The sequence below is a fragment of the Musca domestica genome, unplaced genomic scaffold, assembly GCF_030504385.1.
Source record: "Musca domestica strain aabys unplaced genomic scaffold, Musca_domestica.polishedcontigs.V.1.1 1, whole genome shotgun sequence".
Classification (NCBI taxonomy): Eukaryota; Metazoa; Arthropoda; class Insecta; order Diptera; family Muscidae; genus Musca; species Musca domestica.
The window spans coordinates 34,347,341-34,368,205 of record NW_026712114.1 but is presented as its reverse complement, the minus strand read 5'-3'; the positions used below and the strand labels follow the sequence as shown (position 1 = coordinate 34,368,205).

The 20,865-nt window shown below is 35.5% G+C and overlaps 1 protein-coding gene across 1 annotated transcript in view; it reads right to left on the bottom strand.

Moving 5' to 3' along the window:
• The window catches only part of LOC131802235 (probable serine/threonine-protein kinase DDB_G0282963), a 236,315-nt gene that overhangs the window by 105,428 nt on the left and 110,022 nt on the right, over positions 1 to 20,865 (bottom strand). The window contains exon 2 of the mRNA XM_059122046.1: positions 2,017 to 2,091. The gene's annotated coding sequence lies outside the window, so the exon portion shown is untranslated. The remainder of the gene's footprint in view (positions 1 to 2,016; positions 2,092 to 20,865) is intronic.

Below are 20,865 nucleotides of genomic sequence, written 5' to 3'. Positions count from 1 at the left end.
TTTCGCTATAATATTCGGCATTTATTTTGATGTCACGGTCGATTAATAAGAGCGTCCCACACCATCACCATGACCGGCGCTTGAGTTCTGGTGGCCAACCGAAGGTTTCCATTTTCGGTGATCGACACTTTGGTATTTTTTAGTGCCAACCTTGATTTCCAAAATACTCCAGACACAATAGTCCAACGGATAGGTATTCGGAGATTGGCGGGTGGCGCATGCTGAGTGCGATGGTGCTGAGTCCTGTTGGAATGTGCAAGGTCTGCGGCCAAAATGTTTGATACACCCTCCAGAATATTTTCGCGATAAAATTCGGAATTTATGCTGGTTCGAAGATGGGCTATATCGGTCCACGATATCGTATAGCCCCATATAACGGTACCCCCGATATTCGGTATTTTGATTATGTTAGCCACATTTTTCAATGGAATTGTCTGAAAATCCACAAAAGTAGTTCCTTGTGGGTACTTTATACCTCGACAGAGAATTATCTATATAGGTCCACAATATCGTATAGCCCCCATATAACAGTACCCCCCGGTATTAGGCATTTTGATGATTTTAGCCATATTTTTCAACGGAACTGTCTGAAAATCCACACAAGAAGTTCCTTGTGGGTACTTTATGTCTCGGCAGAGAATTATCTATATAGGTCCACAATATCGTATAGCCCCCATATAACGGTACCCCCGATATTTGGTATTTTGATTATGTTAGCCACATTTTTCAATGGAATTGTCTTAAAATCCACACAAGTAGTTCCTTGCAAGTACTTTACCCCCTGTGAGAGAATTGTCTATACAGGTCCACGATATCGTATATCTCCCGTATAACGGTACTCCCCGAAAATCCACACAAGAAGTTCCTTGTCGGTACTTTATACCTCAGCAGAGAATTATCTATATAGGTCCACAATATCCTATATCTCCCATATAACGGTACCCCTACGGTATTCGGTATTTTGATGATTTTAGCCACATTTTTCAATGGAATTGCCTGAAATTCCACAAAAGGATTCCCTTGTGGGCCCTCAAAAACAGTTGTTTATATAGGTCCACTATATCGTATATCCCCCATATAACGGTACTCCCCTATATTCGGTATTTTGTTGATTTTAGCCACTTTTTCCAATGGAATTATCTGAAAATCCAGACAAGGAGTTCCTTGTGAGTACTTTACACGCAGACATAGATTGGTCTTTATAGGTCCACAATATCGTATATCCCCCATATATCGGCACCTTCCTATATTAGATATTTTAAAGATTTTAAACGAATTTTTAATGGATTTTATTTTTTTGAAAATTTTCTAATTCGTTCCAAATGGTGGAGGGTATTCAAAGTTCGGCCCGGCCGAACTTACTGATTTTTTACTTGTTTTATCTTCTTTTTTCTTATCTTTATCAATCACAAAATCGAATTCGAATTTCTCTGCCTAGTCCTGGTATATAGCTATTTCGGGATTTTAGATCCGACTTTTCGACATAAATCAGGTGTTTACATAGAGGAGAGTATACATAAGTCTTGCTTTTTAATTTCCCCTATTGTCAGATTTTTAATTTTTTTCATTTCCATTCAAGTGAAATCGTATAAAATCCATTGGCTATGAAAACCCACAAGATCCCAACAATGTTGCAGTTAATAATAGCATTTCTTCTATTTGTAGATCTTAATTTATGTTTTCTTTATTCTTTTTCTTTTCTTTCTTTCATTTCATTTCAATAAAACCACATTCTTTTCTTCATTAAGCCATTGAAATTGACCTGCCCCCTCCCCGTCCCCGGCTCCTCACCCCTCCATGGCAATGAAAAATTCTTAAACGCATGCGTAACGGTCTACCGACCATCCAACCATCCATCCAGACTTTCTTTCCGTGGTGCGTTCTCTAAAGGGTAAGTGCTTTGTGGCATCTTAGTTTTAAGACGAGTTGATGAGATTCTTATTGTGGCTCGGTAAGTGAAATGTTATGCCGCAGTCTTTTGCTGTTTGGCATATGGATAGCTTGATTTTTACTTACCCTAGTGACGTTGTTGTTGTTGTTTTTATTTGCTGCTGGTTTGATGAAAGTGAAGACATACAATTATCCAGTAATCTGTAATTAAAGTTAGAAAAAAATAGAGAAGCGAAATGTTGGCTGTTAATAAATGGGAATTTATGACAAGAGTTTAAGCAGAAATATGTAGGGGAACAATTGGAGGGCAATAGAATTTTGTATGTAAAAATAATTGCTCCTAAACATAATTAAATGTGAATAATGAGAATAATTCTAAAATTTAATCAAATTCGCTGAATTTTATCAAAAATTTAGGTTAAAAATCTTTAATAAATTAAATAAAGATTATACTGAAGATATGTACAGGGGCCCATTCCAATCGACGAGGCTTGTCCGCAGGCAACATTCTTTGCGTCAATTGAATTTTGTACAGGAACAAATGCAAATCAATGCGAACAATCCGTTGTAAAGTGGACCGAACCATGCCCAACTGCTGAGAACGGCGTTTTTGGGATGTTCTTGGGGACCTTTTAACACTGGCTCGTACGGCAGCGATATTCTCGGCCGATCGCCTTGGTCGACTTTTATATGGCCTCTTCGGATTAGAAAGAGCTTTACCAGTCGAAAATTTTTCGTATAAACGCTTAATGGTGTTCTTAAGGCGCACTTCTCACATTTTTTTTTTTCACAATTGACTTCTTCTGTTGAATGTAAATTTCAACTATTTCAGAGCGCGTGTATTGGTTCATGGTAAAAATCTGCTTGGACTAACGCTTCACGCGGTAGCGATGTGACATCTCTGTCAAAAGTTATGGCGTTGCCAGATGGGTCCGTCGAATATAGACAACCCTGTAAAACTAGACCCTGATTTTCTTCAAACACCGCACGGCTGCATAGGTTCACCCCTTTTGGTACCTTCCCCAAATAAAGCGAAATAATATCCAAATATCGCAATATTTTTATTAAGTCAAATATTTTGTATTGAAGGTACATTATCTTTGTCATTGGGTGAGATGAAACAGCTACAACCAACTACAGACTGCTGTCATTTCCAAGCCACTAGTCCGACAGCTGTTAAAAGCTGTTATATTGTTTACAAGCATGCAAAAGCATATTGGTGAGAATTTTCTAGAAAAAAAGTTATTCGTGATAGAATTCAATCGTGATAATGTGATTTCTTTATATTTGGCTGGAAACCCACAAGTGGCTATTGTCAGGGCACTTCAGCATTTAAATGTGAATAAATCTTTTGGGTCTCGTACCGTAATACTGGTGGCGTAGCCCGACATCAAGGAAGTGGACGGAAGAAAACAGCAACATCAGCAGAATTGGTTCGAAAACTAAAAAAAAAACGTGATCGAACCCCGTGCTGGCCGAAAAATGGCTCGTGAGCTGAATATATCGCAATATTCCATTCGGCAAATATTGAAAAATGAGCTCGAGGTAAAGCCATTGAAATTCCAAAAATTGCAAGAGCTTACACCGCAACATAGAGAAAGTAGACTCAAAAGAGCTACAAAATTGCTTCCGAGTTGGCTGAAAGTGGTGAGCTGCCGTATTTGGTTTTCTCCGATGAGACAACATTCGTTTTTCAGCAGTTTGTAAACAAACAAAATGATCGTGTTTATTTGCCAAAGAGGTCAGCTGAAAATGTGCACCTTTGGTTGGACACCAGAACTCAAGTCCCGGCCATGGTGATGGTGTGGACCGCCATAACAGCCGATAGTCGCTCTACGCTCGTATTAATCGACCGTGGCATCAGAATAAATGCCAAATATTATCGCGAAAATATTCTGGAGGGTGTATTAAAGCCTTGGGCACGCAAACATTTTGGCCGCAGACCTTGGACATTCCAACAGGACTTAGCACCATCGCTCTCAGGACGCGTCACCCAAGAATGGTTACAAAATGACGTTCCTTCAGGTTCATTTAGAGCGCACAATTGCCACCAAAATCTTCGGAATCCAATCCGTTGGACTATTGTGTCTGGATTATTTTGGAACGCAAGGTTGGCACTAAAATATATCAAAGTGTGGATCATCACAAGCAAGCGCTTCGCCGGTAATGGGTCAAAATACCACAGAGAAACATTTGGGCAGCGTGTGATGGTTTCATTGGCGTTTGAATGTTAAGTGCGTAAATGGGCCATTTTGTCCATGTTTTCGAATAGATGGAGGCTATACGAAAACGTACCTCCCGATATTCGGTATTTTGACGATTGTTCACAATTCTGTACTTAGGGTTGGTAACGTGTTTTAACTCCTTTGCCAGAATGTTGTGTATGTTGTTTCGCGTTTTCCCATAGTCCCCATATTGCGGCACCTGCCTTTATTCGGTATTCCGATGATCTTAGAAACATTTTCAGCGGAATCGTATATAATTTGGTAAGTAGAGTTTGTAATGGGTTCCTTCTTCTGTTGCAGAATACTGCTGGAAAAAGCTATCTTACATTGCTTTGGTACCATCGACTTGACAGTATTTCAAAAGCTTTTCATCAACACATTTCACTGTCAAAAATGAAAGTCGACCTAATATTTCATCCTGATCCCTCCACAATAGTATGGAGGATATATTAAGTTTGTCATTCCGTTTGTAACACCTCGAAATATAGATTTTAGAGTCCACAAAGTATAAATATTCTTCATCAGCATTAAATTCTATGTCGATTTAGCCATGTCCGTCCGTCTGTGGAAATCACTCTAGCTTCCGAACGAAATGAAGTAGGCTGATAAAATTTTACTCAAATGTATATGTACTATGACCGCAGGACTTTTGGTATTGAAAATGGGCCATGTAGGTCCACCTTTTGGTATAGCCACCATAGAATGGAGGTACCATTCTATTTTCGGTATTTTTATGATTTTGGTGACATTATTCACCGAAATTGTTTCTACTTTGGTATTTGAAGTTCGCAATGGATACTACAGCCTATGACAGAAAATTGTCCGTGCTGGTCCACGTCTTCGTATAGCCCCCATATGATAGTTCCTCCCGATACTCGGTATTTTGATGATTTCAGCAACATTATTCACCGGAATCATTTCAAACTTCGTATTGGAAGGTCTTAATGGGTACTACAACCTATGCCAAACAATTTCGTTAGCAGGCCTTCGTCTTCGTATGGTCCCCATATAACGGGTTTCAATTAAGTAGTAGTTTTCGGATTTTTTTTTTTTTTTGGGAAAATTACAAGTTTCTTCCAAATGGTGGAGGGTATTAAATGTTCGAACATAGCCTCTTTTATGCTTGTTAATGGACTTCCAAGGTATAAATTAATCATTTAAACTCGATTTTTTTCCTAATTTTACTCAAAACTTGTGAATTATTTAAGGATAAATTGAAGATATTGTCTTTAATGTTTTTTATTTCAGAAATATTTTAGCCACAAAATATTGAATGTAAAGAAGAATATATTCAAAATTTCATAGCTCAGGAAAAGAATCGTAAATTTATTAATATCATTTTAAAAACTTTCATCCAAAAATTGTACACCTTTAGGTTTTTTCGAGGTTTCCGGTGTCAAATTGGGTATTTTTATAGAAATATGTACTGAAGATTTCCCAGCCACATATGGAGGGTTTTTCCAATGACCACATATTTCTTTGCCAAAAATTGCTGATTTTCAAGAAGTTATATCAAAAAATCGCGGATTTTGTAACAATTTATTAAATTAATTCATGTATAACAAGTAAAAAAGCAGCTAAGTTCGGCCGGGACAAACTTCTTATTCCATTTTCAAAAAAAATTCCGTTGAAAAATACCGCCCAAATGAAAACCGCTATATGAAGGCTATACGAAGACATACATAAGTGATTTGTGTCATAGGTTGTAGTAACGGTTCCGATCTTCATATACGAAATTTGAAACAATTTCGTTGAATAATGGCAGAAGTTATGAAAATAACAAATATCTGGGGGTACAGTTACCCCTTGTGTGAATTTTAAGAAAATTCCACTGATAAATGTGGCTAAAATCATAAAAATATTGAATATCGGAATGTGCCATTATAGGGGGGATATTGTGGACCTATGTAGACAATTCTCTTCCAGGGGTTAGGTACTCACAAGGAACTCCTTGTGTGGATTTTCAGACAATTCCAAACCAAACGGAATGACAAACTTAATCAGGGCTGTCACAGAAACCATGTCGGTTTTGCTTATTGTCGTTTTTGTAAACCAATGTTGGTTTCATTTGGTGTCATGAAACCAAGTTGGTTTTGTCAATTTCGAATGTAAATAAAACCAATGTTCGAAACAGCTGCTGTTGCTTACATGTGTTGTTTGTTTATTTGTCATTAAAATATCAGTAAAAGTAAAGTAAATAACAAAAGGAATAAGTCGCTATAAATAAAGTAAGATGGCCTCAGCAGTGGTAGTTTTTGTGTTGTTGGACGAAGAACGCTCAGAAAAGGTGACGAGAAAAGCTTTCAGCAACCCACTGGAGTTGCCGGAGATAGCGTAAGTATTTTTTTTATTGTGAACTTACTCATAAAGCTGCTTTGCAGATTTGAGGTTTATGGTCCTTTAAAAATTATTTGAAAAATCCATGTTTATGGTCCTTTAAATATCCTTTAAAAAATCTTTAAAAATCCACGTTTATGGTCCTTTAAATGTCCTTTAAAAAATCTTTAAAAATCCACGTTTATGGTCCTTTAAATATCCTTTAAAAAATCTTTAAAAATCCACGTTTATGGTCCTTTAAATATCCTTTAAAAAATCTTTAAAAATCCACGTTTATGGTCCTTTAAATATCCTTTAAAAAATCTTTAAAAATCCACGTTTATGGTCCTTTAAATATCCTTTAAAAAATCTTTAAAAATCCACGTTTATGGTCCTTTAAATATCCTTTAAAAATATTTAAAAATCCACGTTTATGGTCCTTTAAATATCCTTTAAAAAATATTTAAAAATCCACGTTTATAGTCCTTTAAAAAACCCACGTTTATGGTCCTTTAAAAATTCTTTAAAAAATCCTTAAAAAATCCACGTTTATGGTCCTTTAAAAATTCTTTAAAAAATCATTAAAAAATCCACGTTTATGGTCCTTTAAAAATTCTTTAAAAAATCCTTAAAAAATCCACGTTTATGGTCCTTTAAATATCCTTTAAAAAATCTTTAAAAATCCACGTTTATAGTCCTTTAAAAAATCCACGTTTATGGTCCTTTAAATATCCTTTAAAAAATCTTTAAAAATCCACGTTTATAGTCCTTTAAAAAATCTTTAAAAATCCACGTTTATGGTCCTTTAAAAATTCTTTAAAAAATCCACGTTTATGGTCTTTTAAATATGCTTTAAAAATTGTTTAAAGAATACACATTTTTAGTCCTTTGAATATCCTTTAAAAATTCTTTAAAAATCCACGTTTATTGTCCTTTAAATGTCCTTTAAAAATTCTTTAAAAAATCCAAGTTCCTAGTCCTTTAAAAATTGTTTAAAAAATCCACAGTTTTGGTCCTTTGAATATCCTTTAAAAATTGTTTAAAAAAATCCAAAGCAATTGAAAAGTGACAGCTGTAAGCAACTTGGTTTATTTCCAATAACATTGGCTTCTATGACAACCAAAACCGATAAAATTCTAATTCGAAAATAAAACCAATAACATTGATTTTCATGACACCAAAGCATTTTTCTTTGAACTGAAAACAAACACTCACATGTATCCAAATATTCAGATAATTAATCCAACTGACACTGGTACATTCCCATACACATGTACATGTATCATTTCAATACAGCTGAGAATTCAATTCCAGAAATTGACAGATTACAATACTTTGATTTCGAATATACCATTAGAATTCTATATTGCCCCTGTGAAATATACCTTTGATATGATCGACAGATTTGTGGTCTAGCTAAGCTAGCTAGATAGCTGACTGGCTGACTGGCTGGCTTATTTCGACCTAAGGCTAAAATTCGATACCACCATTAGCAGAGAGTAGCTGCTAGAACAGAACTGAAAAAAATAAAAAAAACCAACCACAAATATGCCGCCACCACTATCACCACAACTAGAAACGAACAGAAGTTTAGAAATCCTCTGGCTCTCATTTAGAATTCATAATAACTGTTTGTGTTTTTTTTTGCTTTTCTTGCGGACAACAATATTCTTGATTTGTGCTTTATTTTGTGTAAAAGTGTAAAAACAATGTTATGAACAATAAAAAAAAAAACATAGAAATAAGAAAAAGATATAAGAAATTGTTGTTTAATTAAATTTCTGCTGGAAGCAATAACAAATTTTCCATGGCGAGTTGTGGTGGTGAATGTTCGAAGTCGTAAAGCAATCACACAAAACTTAAAGAACCAGTTAGAGATCATTGAGAATGTTAAGAAATCCAAACGATATGAATATAGAAATGTACATACATACGAGCATGTGTGTGATTCAGGGAATGGACAATGTTTCAGAAATATTACACTGAGCAAAAAAAAGGTCGTCAAATAAGGTTTCTTCATGAAGAAGGCTTTTAAGAGGTCTACTTGAGGTTTTCTAAAGACAAAAACTGTTACAGGTAATTTACAAATAGAAGACCTTCACAATATTTTCTGTAGAAGGAAGACCTTCCAGAGGTCCTCTTATCACTATAGACGACCGATGAGGGGTGCTGTCACTTTCCTAAGATCTACTCTAGAGAAAAGTTCTCCTAAGGTTCATCCATGTTGTTCATACGCCTACACACAGAGTATCCCATCAAACCTTTCCAAGATCTACTATAGGCTGTAGATATTTTATAGATTGACTAGCAGGTGCTATCTACTTCGTCGGCGAAAAGTCCACCTTAAAATTTTAGATTTGTTTTAACAGTTCGCGTTCGACCTTTTTATACCCTCCACCATAGTATGGAGTGCATACTAAGTTTGTCATTCCGTCAACACCTCGAAATAAACATTTTAGACCCCACAAAGTATATAAGGGTTACCCATATTCGACGGACCCATCTGGCAACGCCATAACTTTTGACAGAGATGTCACATCGCTTAATGACATACCGCGTTTGAAGCGTCAGTCCAAGCAGATTTTTACCATGAACCAATACACGCCACACGAGCGCTCTGAAATAGTTGAAATTTACAAGAAGTCAATTCTGAAAACTCAACGTGCTTCTAAAACATTAAAAAATGTGAGAAGTGCGCCTTCTAAGAACACCATTAAGCGTTTATACGAAAAATTTTCCAGTGTTAAGAGGTCCCCAAGAACATCCCAAAAACGCCGTTCCCAGCAGTTGGGCATGGCTCGGTCCACTTTACAACGGATTATTCGCATTTATTTGCATTTGTTCAATTGACGCAAAGAATTTTGCCTGCGGACAAGCCTCGTCGATTGGAATGGGCCCAAAGGCCCGTCGAATATGGGCAACCCTGTATATTCTTGATCAGCATAAAATTCTACGTCGATTAAACAATGTCCGTCGGTCTCTACGTCTGTAGAAATCACTCTACCTTTCGAACAAAATTAAGTAGGTTGATACAATTTTACTCAAATGTTTAATATATCTGCAGGACCTTTGGTATTGAAAATGGGCCATGTAGGTCCACGTTTTGGTAAAGTCCCCATATAAGGGAGCTATAGGGATGTACTACTATTTTCGTTATTTTGGTGATTTAAGCGACATTATTCACCGCAAAATGTTTCAAATTTGTTATTTGAAGTTCGAAATGGAAACTACAGCCTATGACCGAAAATTGTTTGTGCAGCTCCACGTCTTCGTGTAGCCCTGATATAACGATACCTCCCGATATTTGGTATTTTGATGATATTAGCGACATTATTAACTGGAAGTGTATCAAATTTGGTATTTTAAGTTCGTAATGGATACTACAGCCTATGACAGAAAATTGTCTGTGCAGGTATCCGTCTTCGTATAGCCCCTATATAACGGTACACCCCGATATTCGGTATTTTGATGATTTTAGCGACATTATTCAGCGATTTCTTTTTTTTTTCAAATTTAATATTGTAATGGCTAATGACAAAAGTGCCTATGCAGGTCCACGTCGTCGTATACACCCTAATATAATGGCTACATTCAGTATTTTTTAATATTTTAACAGAATTTTTAACGGATTTCGTTTTTTTTTTTTTGTGAAAATTGCCAAATTTATTCCAAATGGTGGAGGGTATTAAAAGTTCGGCCCGGCCGAACTTACAGCTTTTTACATGTTTTTTCCATGAACTAAAAGCCTTTGAAAGGACTTCTATGTACGTGTGTATTGTTCACTAAGTCTTTTTAAGTGTACAATCAATAATTCTCTTCAATAATACCAAGAATACAAATAACTCTAATACAAATCACTAACAATTAGAATATCTGTATCTATCTATATATTTATGTATGTATGTATGTACTTATGCTTGTTTTTCTTTTTAGAAAATAACCGCAACTCAGAATCTAATTACTACTAACCGATACCTCAAGAATTCTCTGGCTACACCTTGGCCACCACCATCGAGTAACAATTTGTTGCAGCTGCATATGCGGACTTTTAAACACTAACAAATAACCATGATTGTTGTTTAGCTATGAACCATAAACTTGAATTTCACAATGTCTATCGAGAGCTCTGGCATTGTTTTTCTTAGTCGTGATTGAAATCTTGTATCGTATATAAATAAAGGCGTGTCGTTTTGGTGCGCTTTACAAGCTAATGGAGTCAAGTGGTTAGGCTTTGGCTTTTTCTTAAAAAAATGTAATTCTGAATAAATCACCTGCACAAGGCCGTGCTCAAAGAAGAATTAATTATATGCATTTAGCAAGAATGGAAAAAACTGAGAATTTAAGTCAGATTTCGTCATAAATTTAGAAATTTGCCTGTTTGTATGGGCCAGAAGACAGGGAATTGCTAGTGCTCAGAACCCAACATAATTTCGATTAGAGAATTTGTATACTCTCCACCATAGTATAGTAAGTTTGTCATTCCATTTGTAATAGCTCGAAATATGAATTTTAGACCCCACAAAGTATATATATTCTTGATCACCATTAAATTCTATGTCGATTTAGCGATGTCTGTTCGTCTGTGGAAATCATTCTAGCTTCCAAACGAAATGAAGTAGGTTGATACAATTTTACTTAAATGTATATTATGTTTGTAGGACTTTTGATATAGCCCCCAAATAATGGTTTCTTCTTATTTTTTCTTTTTGGTATTTTTATGACTTTATTCACCGGAATTGTTTCAAATTTGCTATTTGAAGTTCGTAATGGATATTACAGCCTATAACAAAAAATTGTGCAGGTGTGTTCGTATGGCTCCCATATTCGGTACCTCCCGATATTCGGTATTTTTATGATTTTAGCGATATTATTTACCGGAATTTTTTTTAATTTGGTATTTGAAGTTCTATGACAGAAATTTGTTTGTGCAGGTCCACATTTTGGTATAGCCCACATATTTTTTCCAAGTTTCGCATTTGTATATTGTAATGGCTTAGAACATGAGTTGCCTATGCAGGTCCACGTCGCCGTATACATGCGGCATTTTTAAGATTTTAACTGAATTTGTAACGCATTTTATTTTTTGAAATTTGCCAAATTCGTTCCAAATGGTGCAGGGTATTTAAAGCTCGTTCCAATGTTTTTCAACAAAATATAAAAAAATTATGATTTTTTTCAATTATTCTTGCCCCAAAGCCTTTCAAGAAATGATCTTCAAAATCCTTATTTGTAAATCCACGAATACTATTCCTAAAGTCCTTCTATTTTTTTTTTTTTTTTTTTTTGAAAATCGCGATTATTGGCCCATAAATCATAAAAAATGTTATCTTTAAAACCACGTTAATTATTAGTCTTTTTTTTTAATTATAAAGTCTTTTAAAAAGTATTACAAATCATGATTATAATAATCAAATATCCGTAAAAATATTCTTAAAAATCCATGAGTATCTCTCTGAAGATCCTTCAGAAATAAGCCTTTTGAAACCTAAAAAAACTATAAAAAAGATCCTTCAAGAATTTTTTCAAAATAAAAAATTATTCTTAAAAATCCAAGAGTACGTATCTGAAGGTCCTACAGAAATATTCCTAGAAAATATACTTTCATATCCCGCAAAGTCCTTCAAAAACATTTTTTTAACAACTCCAAGTGAACATTTCCAATAGTTCTTCAAAAATATTTAAAAAAAAAATATTTTTATGTAAAAGTTTGTAATCCCCGGTTATGACTGCAGGTCCTTCAAGTTTTTTAAAAATAATCCACAATTGTAATTTCTAAGAAGCTTCAAAAAATATCCACGATTTAATACTCTGATAAGATTAAAAATATTATATTCGATATTCGTAAAAATAACAAGTAAAAAAACATTAAGTTCGACGGGGCCAAACTTTTAATACCCTCCACCTTAGGGTAAAGAAAACATTAGAGCTCATTATAACCCACAAATACCAATTTTTAGACATATTCGTGGGAAAATGGAGCAAAAATCATCAAAATACCGAATATCGGCAGGTACCATTATATGGGAGCTATACCAAAACGTGGACCTATTCATGCAATGTCTCACCACCGGAGCTAGAACCCATTGTGACCAACAAATACCAACTTTTAGACAAATCTGTGAAAAAAGTGTGGCAAAAGTCACCAAAATACCGAATATCTGGAGGTACCGTTATGTGGGTAATATACCAAAATGTGGACCGATATATCTCATTTTCAATACCAACCATCCTAGACATAATACAAATTGTTATGCTAAATTTTGACGCTCTACGTCAAATGATGTGGGCTGTATCGTGATTTCAACAGACAGCCGGACGGACAGACGGACTTCGCTAAATCGACTCAGAAATTTATGCTGATTATGAATATATATATATTTATATATGAGGTCTACGACGAATATTTAGGGATGTTACAAACGGAATAACAAACTTAATATACCCTCTATACAATGGTGAAGGCTATAATAAACATAACCAGAACACCACCAATTAACTTCATAAACAGCACAAATCAATTAATTAAGTGTTTTGAGGCGAAAAAAATTTAACTATCGCCATGATTTAATGCGAAAATTATAGCAAAATAATAAAAGCTAAAAATAATACGTCATTGAAGCCCGAAGCTCAACCTAGAATAGCTATCCATTTAAAGAACGCCAGTAACAACAGCAACAAGTTTACAATAGATCAAGGCAAACTAGAGCAATGGGCTCAGCAATCTCTTTTTCTTATTTTTTGCTTAAGACAAATGGCAGAAATGTGATTGTCTAAGTGGCTCTTAATAGTGCCACAATTGTTGTCCTCTCCCCCATCACACGTCCCCTCTCTCCACGAGAATATTTGCATAAATCATATTTATATTCTCAGCACAACTGTAATGGAATCAGAGCGCATAGAAAAATGTTGGCATTCTTTTGTTTTGTGTTTTTTTTTTTTTTTTTAATTCAAATAACAACGGAAAATTAGATTGAAGAAAACAGAATGATGGAGCAATTATTTAGAAGAGTGTTCGCCGAGGAATTTGCATATATGGAGCCATTGTTTAGAGAAAAGTAAAGAAATTGCAATTGCGATTACGGATCAAATAGATCTTCAATATTATTTAAAACAAGTAAAAAAGCTGTAAGTTCGGCCGGGCCGAACTTTGAATACCCTCCACCATTTGGAGCGAATTTAGCAATTCTCAAAAACAATAAAATCCGTTACAAATTCCGTTGAAATCTTAGAAATACCGAATATAGCTGTTATATTAGGGTCAATACGACGACATGGAGCTGCATAGGTAACTTTTGTCATAAGCCATTACAATATTCAAAAGCGAAACTTAGAAAAAAAAATCGGTGAATGATGTAGTTAAAGTCATCAAAATACCGAATATCGGAAGGTACCGTTATATGGGGGCTATACGAAAACGTCGACCTGCACTGACAATTTTCTGCCTTAGGCTGTAATAGATACTACAGAATACCAAATTTGAAACAATTCCGGTGAATAAAGTCGATAAATTCATCAAAATATCGAATAACTATGGGTGCTATGGACCGGCACAGGCAACTTTCTGTCATAGGTTATAGTATTTATTAGGAGCTTCAAATACCAAATTTGAAACAATTCCGATAAATAATGTCGCCAAAATCATCGAAATACCGAATATCGGGAGGTACCGTTATATGGGGCTATACGAAGACGTGGACCTGCACAGACAATTTTCTGCCTTGGGCTGTAGTATCCATTACGAACTTCAAATACCAAATTTGAAACAAATCCGGTCAATAATGACGCTGAAATCATCAAAATACGGAATATCGGGAGGTGCCGTTATATGGGGGCTATACCAAAAAGTGGACCTGATGACCCATTTTCAACACCAAAAGTCCTGCAGACATAATATACATTTGAGTAAAATTTTATCAATCTACTTCAGTTCTTTCAGAAGTTAGAGTGACGAACATTGCTAAATCGACAGAGAATTTTATGCTGATCAAGAATATATATACTTTGTTGGGTCTAAAATGTATATTTCGAGGTGTTACAAACGGAATGACATGGTGGAACGTATAAAAATCAACCATTTCTCATAGAATGGATCTGAACAAAATAGTATCATGAACAAGTTCTAAACAAGTTAAAAAATATCCGTCGATTTTGTCGAATGATGACTCTGGAGGTTCTGTAAAACGTATTTATGAAATCCTCCATTATGGCTATAGTGATTATGTCACGTGAGGTCCTTGAAAACGTTCACTGATAAAATCCACGATTATATTTCTTTTTTTGGATTTTTTAAAATCATTTTTGAAGGATAAACACAGCTACAAGAACCCAGTATATATTTTTATACCCTACACCATAGTATGGAGGGTATATTAAGTTTGTTATTCCGTTTGTAACAGCTCGAAATATACGGGTTGCCCATATTCGACGGACCCATGACTCTTTGGGCCCATTCCAATCGACGAGGCTTGTCCGCAGGCAACATTCTTTGCGTCAATTGAATTTTGTACGGGAACAAATGCAAATCAATGCGAATAATCCGTTGTAAAGTGGACCGAGCCATGCCCAACTGCTGAGAACGGCGTTTTTGGGATGTTCTTGGGGACCTCTCGAATATGGACAACCCTGTACATTTTACACCCCACAAAGTACATATATTCTTGATCAGCTCCGTCTGTTCGTCTGTGGAAATCTCTCTAACTTCCGAACGAAATGAAGTAGATTATAGCCCCCATATAACGCTAGCTCCCGATATTCGGTACTTTGTTGATTTTAGAAACAATATTCACCGGAATTGTTTTAAATTTGGTATTTGAAGTTCGTAATGAATACCACAGCCTCAGGATATTGTCTTTGCAGGTCTACGTCTTCGTATATCCCCCATATAACGGTACCACCCGATTTTCGGTACTTTGTTGATTTTAGCAACAGTATTCACCGGAGTTGTTTCAAATTTGGTATTTGAAGTTCGTAATGAATAATACAGCCTATGACAGAAAATTGTCTGTGCAGGCCTACATCTTTGTATAGCCCACATACCTCCCGAAATTCGTATTTTAATGATTTTTCGACATTATTCATCGGAATTGTTTTGGTATTTAGAGTTTGTAATGTATACTGCAGCCTAAGACAGAAAATTGTCTGTAAAGGTCCACATTTTGGTATATCCTCCATATAATAGTACCTCCCTATATTGATGATTTTAGCTACATTATTCACCGATTTTTTTTTTTCAAGTTTCGCATTTGAGTATTGTTATGGCTTACGACAAAAGTTATCTATGCAGGTCGACGTTGTCGTTTAGACCTCAATATGTTTGTTTGATTTTATTTTTTCAGGGAGTCTTTAAAGATTAGTTTTGGAAGACTACCAAAGCTTTGATAGCCCAAGGTAAAATTTTGCCCATTATTTCTCATCCAAAAATGAATGAGTTTTTGATATTCTCTAGAAATCTTCTTCTTTGGCAACTTCTTGGCAGACGAACAAAAGAAAGAAAAAGCGTATTTGAATTTCAAACTTGAAACGTTTTTACGTGCTTGGAATTTGGGACAACAATTCATTATTTGCCAAGCTTGTCATTGGCAATTATTTAATTTGAAATTTTGATTTCATTACTTGTTTTTTATTTTTCTCCATCGCCAATGGGACAAGTTTATGCAAACAAAAATTGTAAAACGCCAAACAAAACTTTGGCTTCACCAATTGTTTAAGCCCTGCTCCTCTGCTAAGGCAGCTGTAGCCTTTAAGACAAGTCGGGCTTAAATAAACTCGCGCATTGACAATGGATTGTTGTTGTCTGTTTTTTTGGAAATTTATTGCAAATTTAATTTTCGTTTAATGTTTCGTTTTTTTTTTTCTCAACTACACTTTGGCATTGCCAAACTTGATTTCGTTGGCGATATCAGCAGCAGTGGCAGCAGCGAGACGATGTCATTGTTTTTCTTTCCCACAAAAACATAAAATTGCATTAAATTGTTGTCAATAATGAAAAAAAACGACGACGTCTACAATTTTTATTTATTTTTTTTTTTACAAAAAATTTAGGGTTGAATAAACTTTAAACGTTTTAAAAGTCCAAATAAATAAAACGTTTTATTGCGCGCGCGCATTTTTCATGGTATTTTCTAGCATTTGCTTGCATTGGCAGATATTGATATTTTGATACGGAGCCATAGTTTATTGAGCAAGGGGGTCTGAGCCATATCAGGCTAGGATGATTGAAGGTAAAACACTTTTCAAAACATGATGGGAAAAACGTGATTTTTTCAAATCGATGATGGTTAAGTTATTAACGACATGTCATTAAAATTAATGGATTTAACAAAAAAAAAACAGGATGATATGATCGGGTGACATTGGATTTCATAACATATCAAAAGAGGATTTATGCTGGACAATTGTAGGTAGTCCCTGCATAGCTATATTCGTGTATTTTTTAAATATATTTTTTCCAAAACCGCCAGACCCTCAATCGTGAGTTTTTATATTGTTTTAAGAACCACCAGAGTCATAATCGTCTATTTTGTAAATATTCAATCGTAGATTTTTTTATCGTGGATTTTTTAACTTTAACCGAAGATTTCTGAACATTTTTTTCCAAAGACATCATCGTGGTGATCGTGGAGTTTTCAATTTACTTTTCCAAAGACCACTAGAGGTATTATCTGGGATTTTTAAATGTAATTTTGAAGAACTATCAGGGATATAGACGTGGATTTTTATACCCTCCACCATAGTATGGAGGGTATATTAAGTTTGTCATTCCGTTTGTAACACCTCGAAATATACATTGTAGACCCCGCAAGATATGTATATTCTTGATCAGCATAAATTATATGTCGAAATAAAACAAGGTTGATAAAGTTTTACTCAAAGGTGTATCATGTCTGCAGGACTTTTGGTATTGAAAATAGGACATGTAGATCCACGTTTTGGTATAGCCCTCATATAATGGTACCTCTGTATATTCGTTATTTTGATGATTTTATCGACAATATATACCGGAATTGTTTCAAATTTGGTGTTTGAAGTTCGTAATGAATACTGCAGCCTATGCCAGAAAGTTGTCTGTGCAGGTCCACTTTTTGGTATAGCACCCATATAATGGTACCTACCTACATTCGGTTTTTTGATTATTTTCAAATTTGCTCTTTGAAGTTCGTAATGGATACTGTAGCCTATGACAGAATGTTGTCTGTGCAGGTCTACATTTTGGTACAGCACCCATATAATGGTAATTGAAATTCGTGATGAATACTGCATCCTATGGCAGAAAGTTATCTATGCATGTCCACATTTTGTTAAAGCCCCCATATAATGGTTCCTCCCTATATTCTTTTTTTATGACTTTAGCTACATTAGTCACCGAAATTTTCTTTGAAGTTTCGCATTTGAATATTCCAATGGCTATGACAAAAGTTGCCTATACAGGCCCACGTAGTCGTATAAGTCCTAATATAACGGCTACATTCGTTATTTTTAAGATTTTAACAGAATTTTTAACGGATTTTATTTTTTTGAAAATTGCCATATTCGTTCCAAATGGTGGAGGGTGTTAAAAGTTCGGCCCGGCAGAACTTTCAACTTTTTTACATGTTTAAATACAGGGTGAGATAAAAAAAATGCAAAAAAGTCAAACGAAAGTAATTCTTTTGAATGGAAGTAAAATATGTCGGAAATAGCATAACATGTTAGAATAAGTTTAGATTTGTTCGAATTGGTCACCATGGCCTTCAAACCACCAATGAAACCGCTGCCCGAATGATGCTCTGCGGTATGTTGGCCCATTCCCGGCGAAGCGCTTGCTTGAGCTGATCGACACTTAAGTATTTTTAGTGCCAACCTTGCTTTCCAAAATACTCCAGACACAGTAGTTCAACGGATTGGTATCCGGAGATATTGGTGGCCACTGTGCGCTGGAAATGAAGTGAGGAACCTCATTTTGTTGGGTGGCGCGTGCTGAGTGCGATGGTGCTTGCTTGGGTGCCCAAGGCTTTAATACACCCTCCAGAATATTTTCGCGGTAATATTCGGCATTTATCTGATGCCACGGCCGCTTAATACGAGCGGAGAGCGACCATCGGCATCGCTTGAGTTCTGGTGCACATTTTCAGCTGACCTCTTTGGCAAGTAAACACGCTCATTTTGTTTGTTTACAAACTGCTGGACAACGAATGTTTTCTCATCGGAGAAAAGAAAAAATTCAGCAGTTCACCACTTTTGGCCAAGCGAAACAACTCTTTTGCTCTTTTGAGTCTATTTTATTTCAGTTGCGGTGTAAGTTCTTGCACTTTTTGTAATTTCAATGGCTTTACCCCGAGCTCATTTTTCATTATTTGCGAATGGAATATTGCGATATGTTCAGCTCACGTGCCATTTGTCGGCTACTGCGACGGGGGTTTCGATCAAGTCGTTTCTTTACTTCTCGAACCATTTCTGCTGATGTTGCTGTTTTCTTCCGCCCACTTTCTTGATGTCGGGCTACGCTACCAGTATCATGAGCGGTAATGAGCGATGGTACCAGATACAAAAGATTTATCCACATTTAAATGCTGGAGTGCTCTAACGCTAGCCACTTGTGGTTTTCCAGCCAAATATAAAGAAATCACACTATCACGCTTGAATTCCATCACGAATAACTTTTTTTCTGGAAAATTCTCACCAAAATGCTTTTGAACGCTTATAAATAATATAATGGACTATCACTGGAATAATTTTAACAGCTGTCGGACGAGTGGCTTAGAAATCACAGCAGTCTGAAGTTTGTTGCAGTTTTTTCATTTCACCCTGTACTCATTTGGTATTCATCGGAGTAATGGATACTACAGCCTAAGGCCCATGTCTGCGTATAGCCCCCCATGTAATAGTATTTTGATTGTTTTAGCTACATTATTTATCGATTTTTTTTTTTAGTTTCGCATTTGAGTATTGTAATGGCTTATGGCAAAAGTTGCCTATGCAGGCCCACGTCGTCATATAATATAACGGCTACAATCGGTAGTTTTAAGATTTTAAGAGAATTTTTTACCGATTTTATTTATTATTTTTTTATTTATTTATTTATTTATTTTTTTTTTTTTTTGTAAAAGTGCCAAATTCTTTCCAGGCTATTAAAAGTTCGGCCCGACCATTAGTGTTCGGAATTTTAAATCTCTGTATGATAGTTTGCGGCAAAATTTACTTAACAAATATTTTGAAGAATATTCCTAGCTCAGGAGGAATACAAGTGTCAAGAATCTTTCAAGATTTGTTTGACCATCATTATGATGATGGTATGATTTTTGGATTAGTACTTTGAGAGTTACTGTGTATGAAATTCAAAACTTCGTCGTTGTCTTTTAAAATGATTTGTATATTTGAAAATCTGAGTCTTAAGTGTATATATTTTCATATCTAATTTTCTACTGAGAAACTATGTGCCACACTCGAGTTGCACTGGACTGCGTATACTTTATGTTAACAATTATACGCCCTTACTCATAACAGCAGGAAAGAACAAAGTGAAGTGAGAGAGAGAGCGCGCGCGGAATAAGACTATCATGTTAATCCCTGAACAATCCCATTGAAAAGTTCCTCGGATTTTTCCCACTTTTAATTATTTTCCACAATTTTCATAGAATTATTCAAAATTTCCGTTAAAAACATAACAAAAAGCCATTGACAAGCCAACACCACACAAAGACACGTGTAGAGGATTATGGCTTTTGCTCTCGCTTCCATTAACTGAACTCTTGTAATATGTCCATAAAAATGGTGGATACGCGAACGATGCTGATGATGATGATGATGGCGGCGTGGCGGTGGTTATGGTGACATTCGTGGTATCGAACGGTGAGATGTGTGCGGAGTGAAGATTATGTGGCCTCTGGATGGTGAGTGCATGACAACGCATTAACGCCAATGCTTTATTTTTGCTTTTGTGTTTTTGCTTTTTTGGTGGCAAGTGTCATTTAATCAGTCATCCAGCTCGAATTGAAAACAACAACGAACACCTTCCTTACCACTACTTCCACCACCACAATCATAAACACGTACTTGTGGCACTTTGAACTGCAATTTACTCTGCATGGATTTTGGTGGTATGTTTGGTTTTAGCTCCAGAGCCCCATGTGTGTTAGTGTGAATGTGATGTGGATACGGTTGCTTGAAGTAACCAGAATGAAGGTTGGTGTGGATGCTGTTTTTTTTTATTTATTTTTTTTTTTCGATATTGATGACGACCGTTCATTAAAACGTTTTCAACGTCAACTCTTCCATGCATTGACTCTGCCAGCTGAGTTGAATTGATTGCATTCATTATTTATGTATAAATTACAGATTTTGGTGTTGTTGGTTTCTACTGCAGTATCTGTACACTCTAGCGCTTCATGTCACTGCGTTTTATTTATTTAATAAAAAAGGGACTATTTAATAAAAAAGGGACGGTTTAGGAATTTGG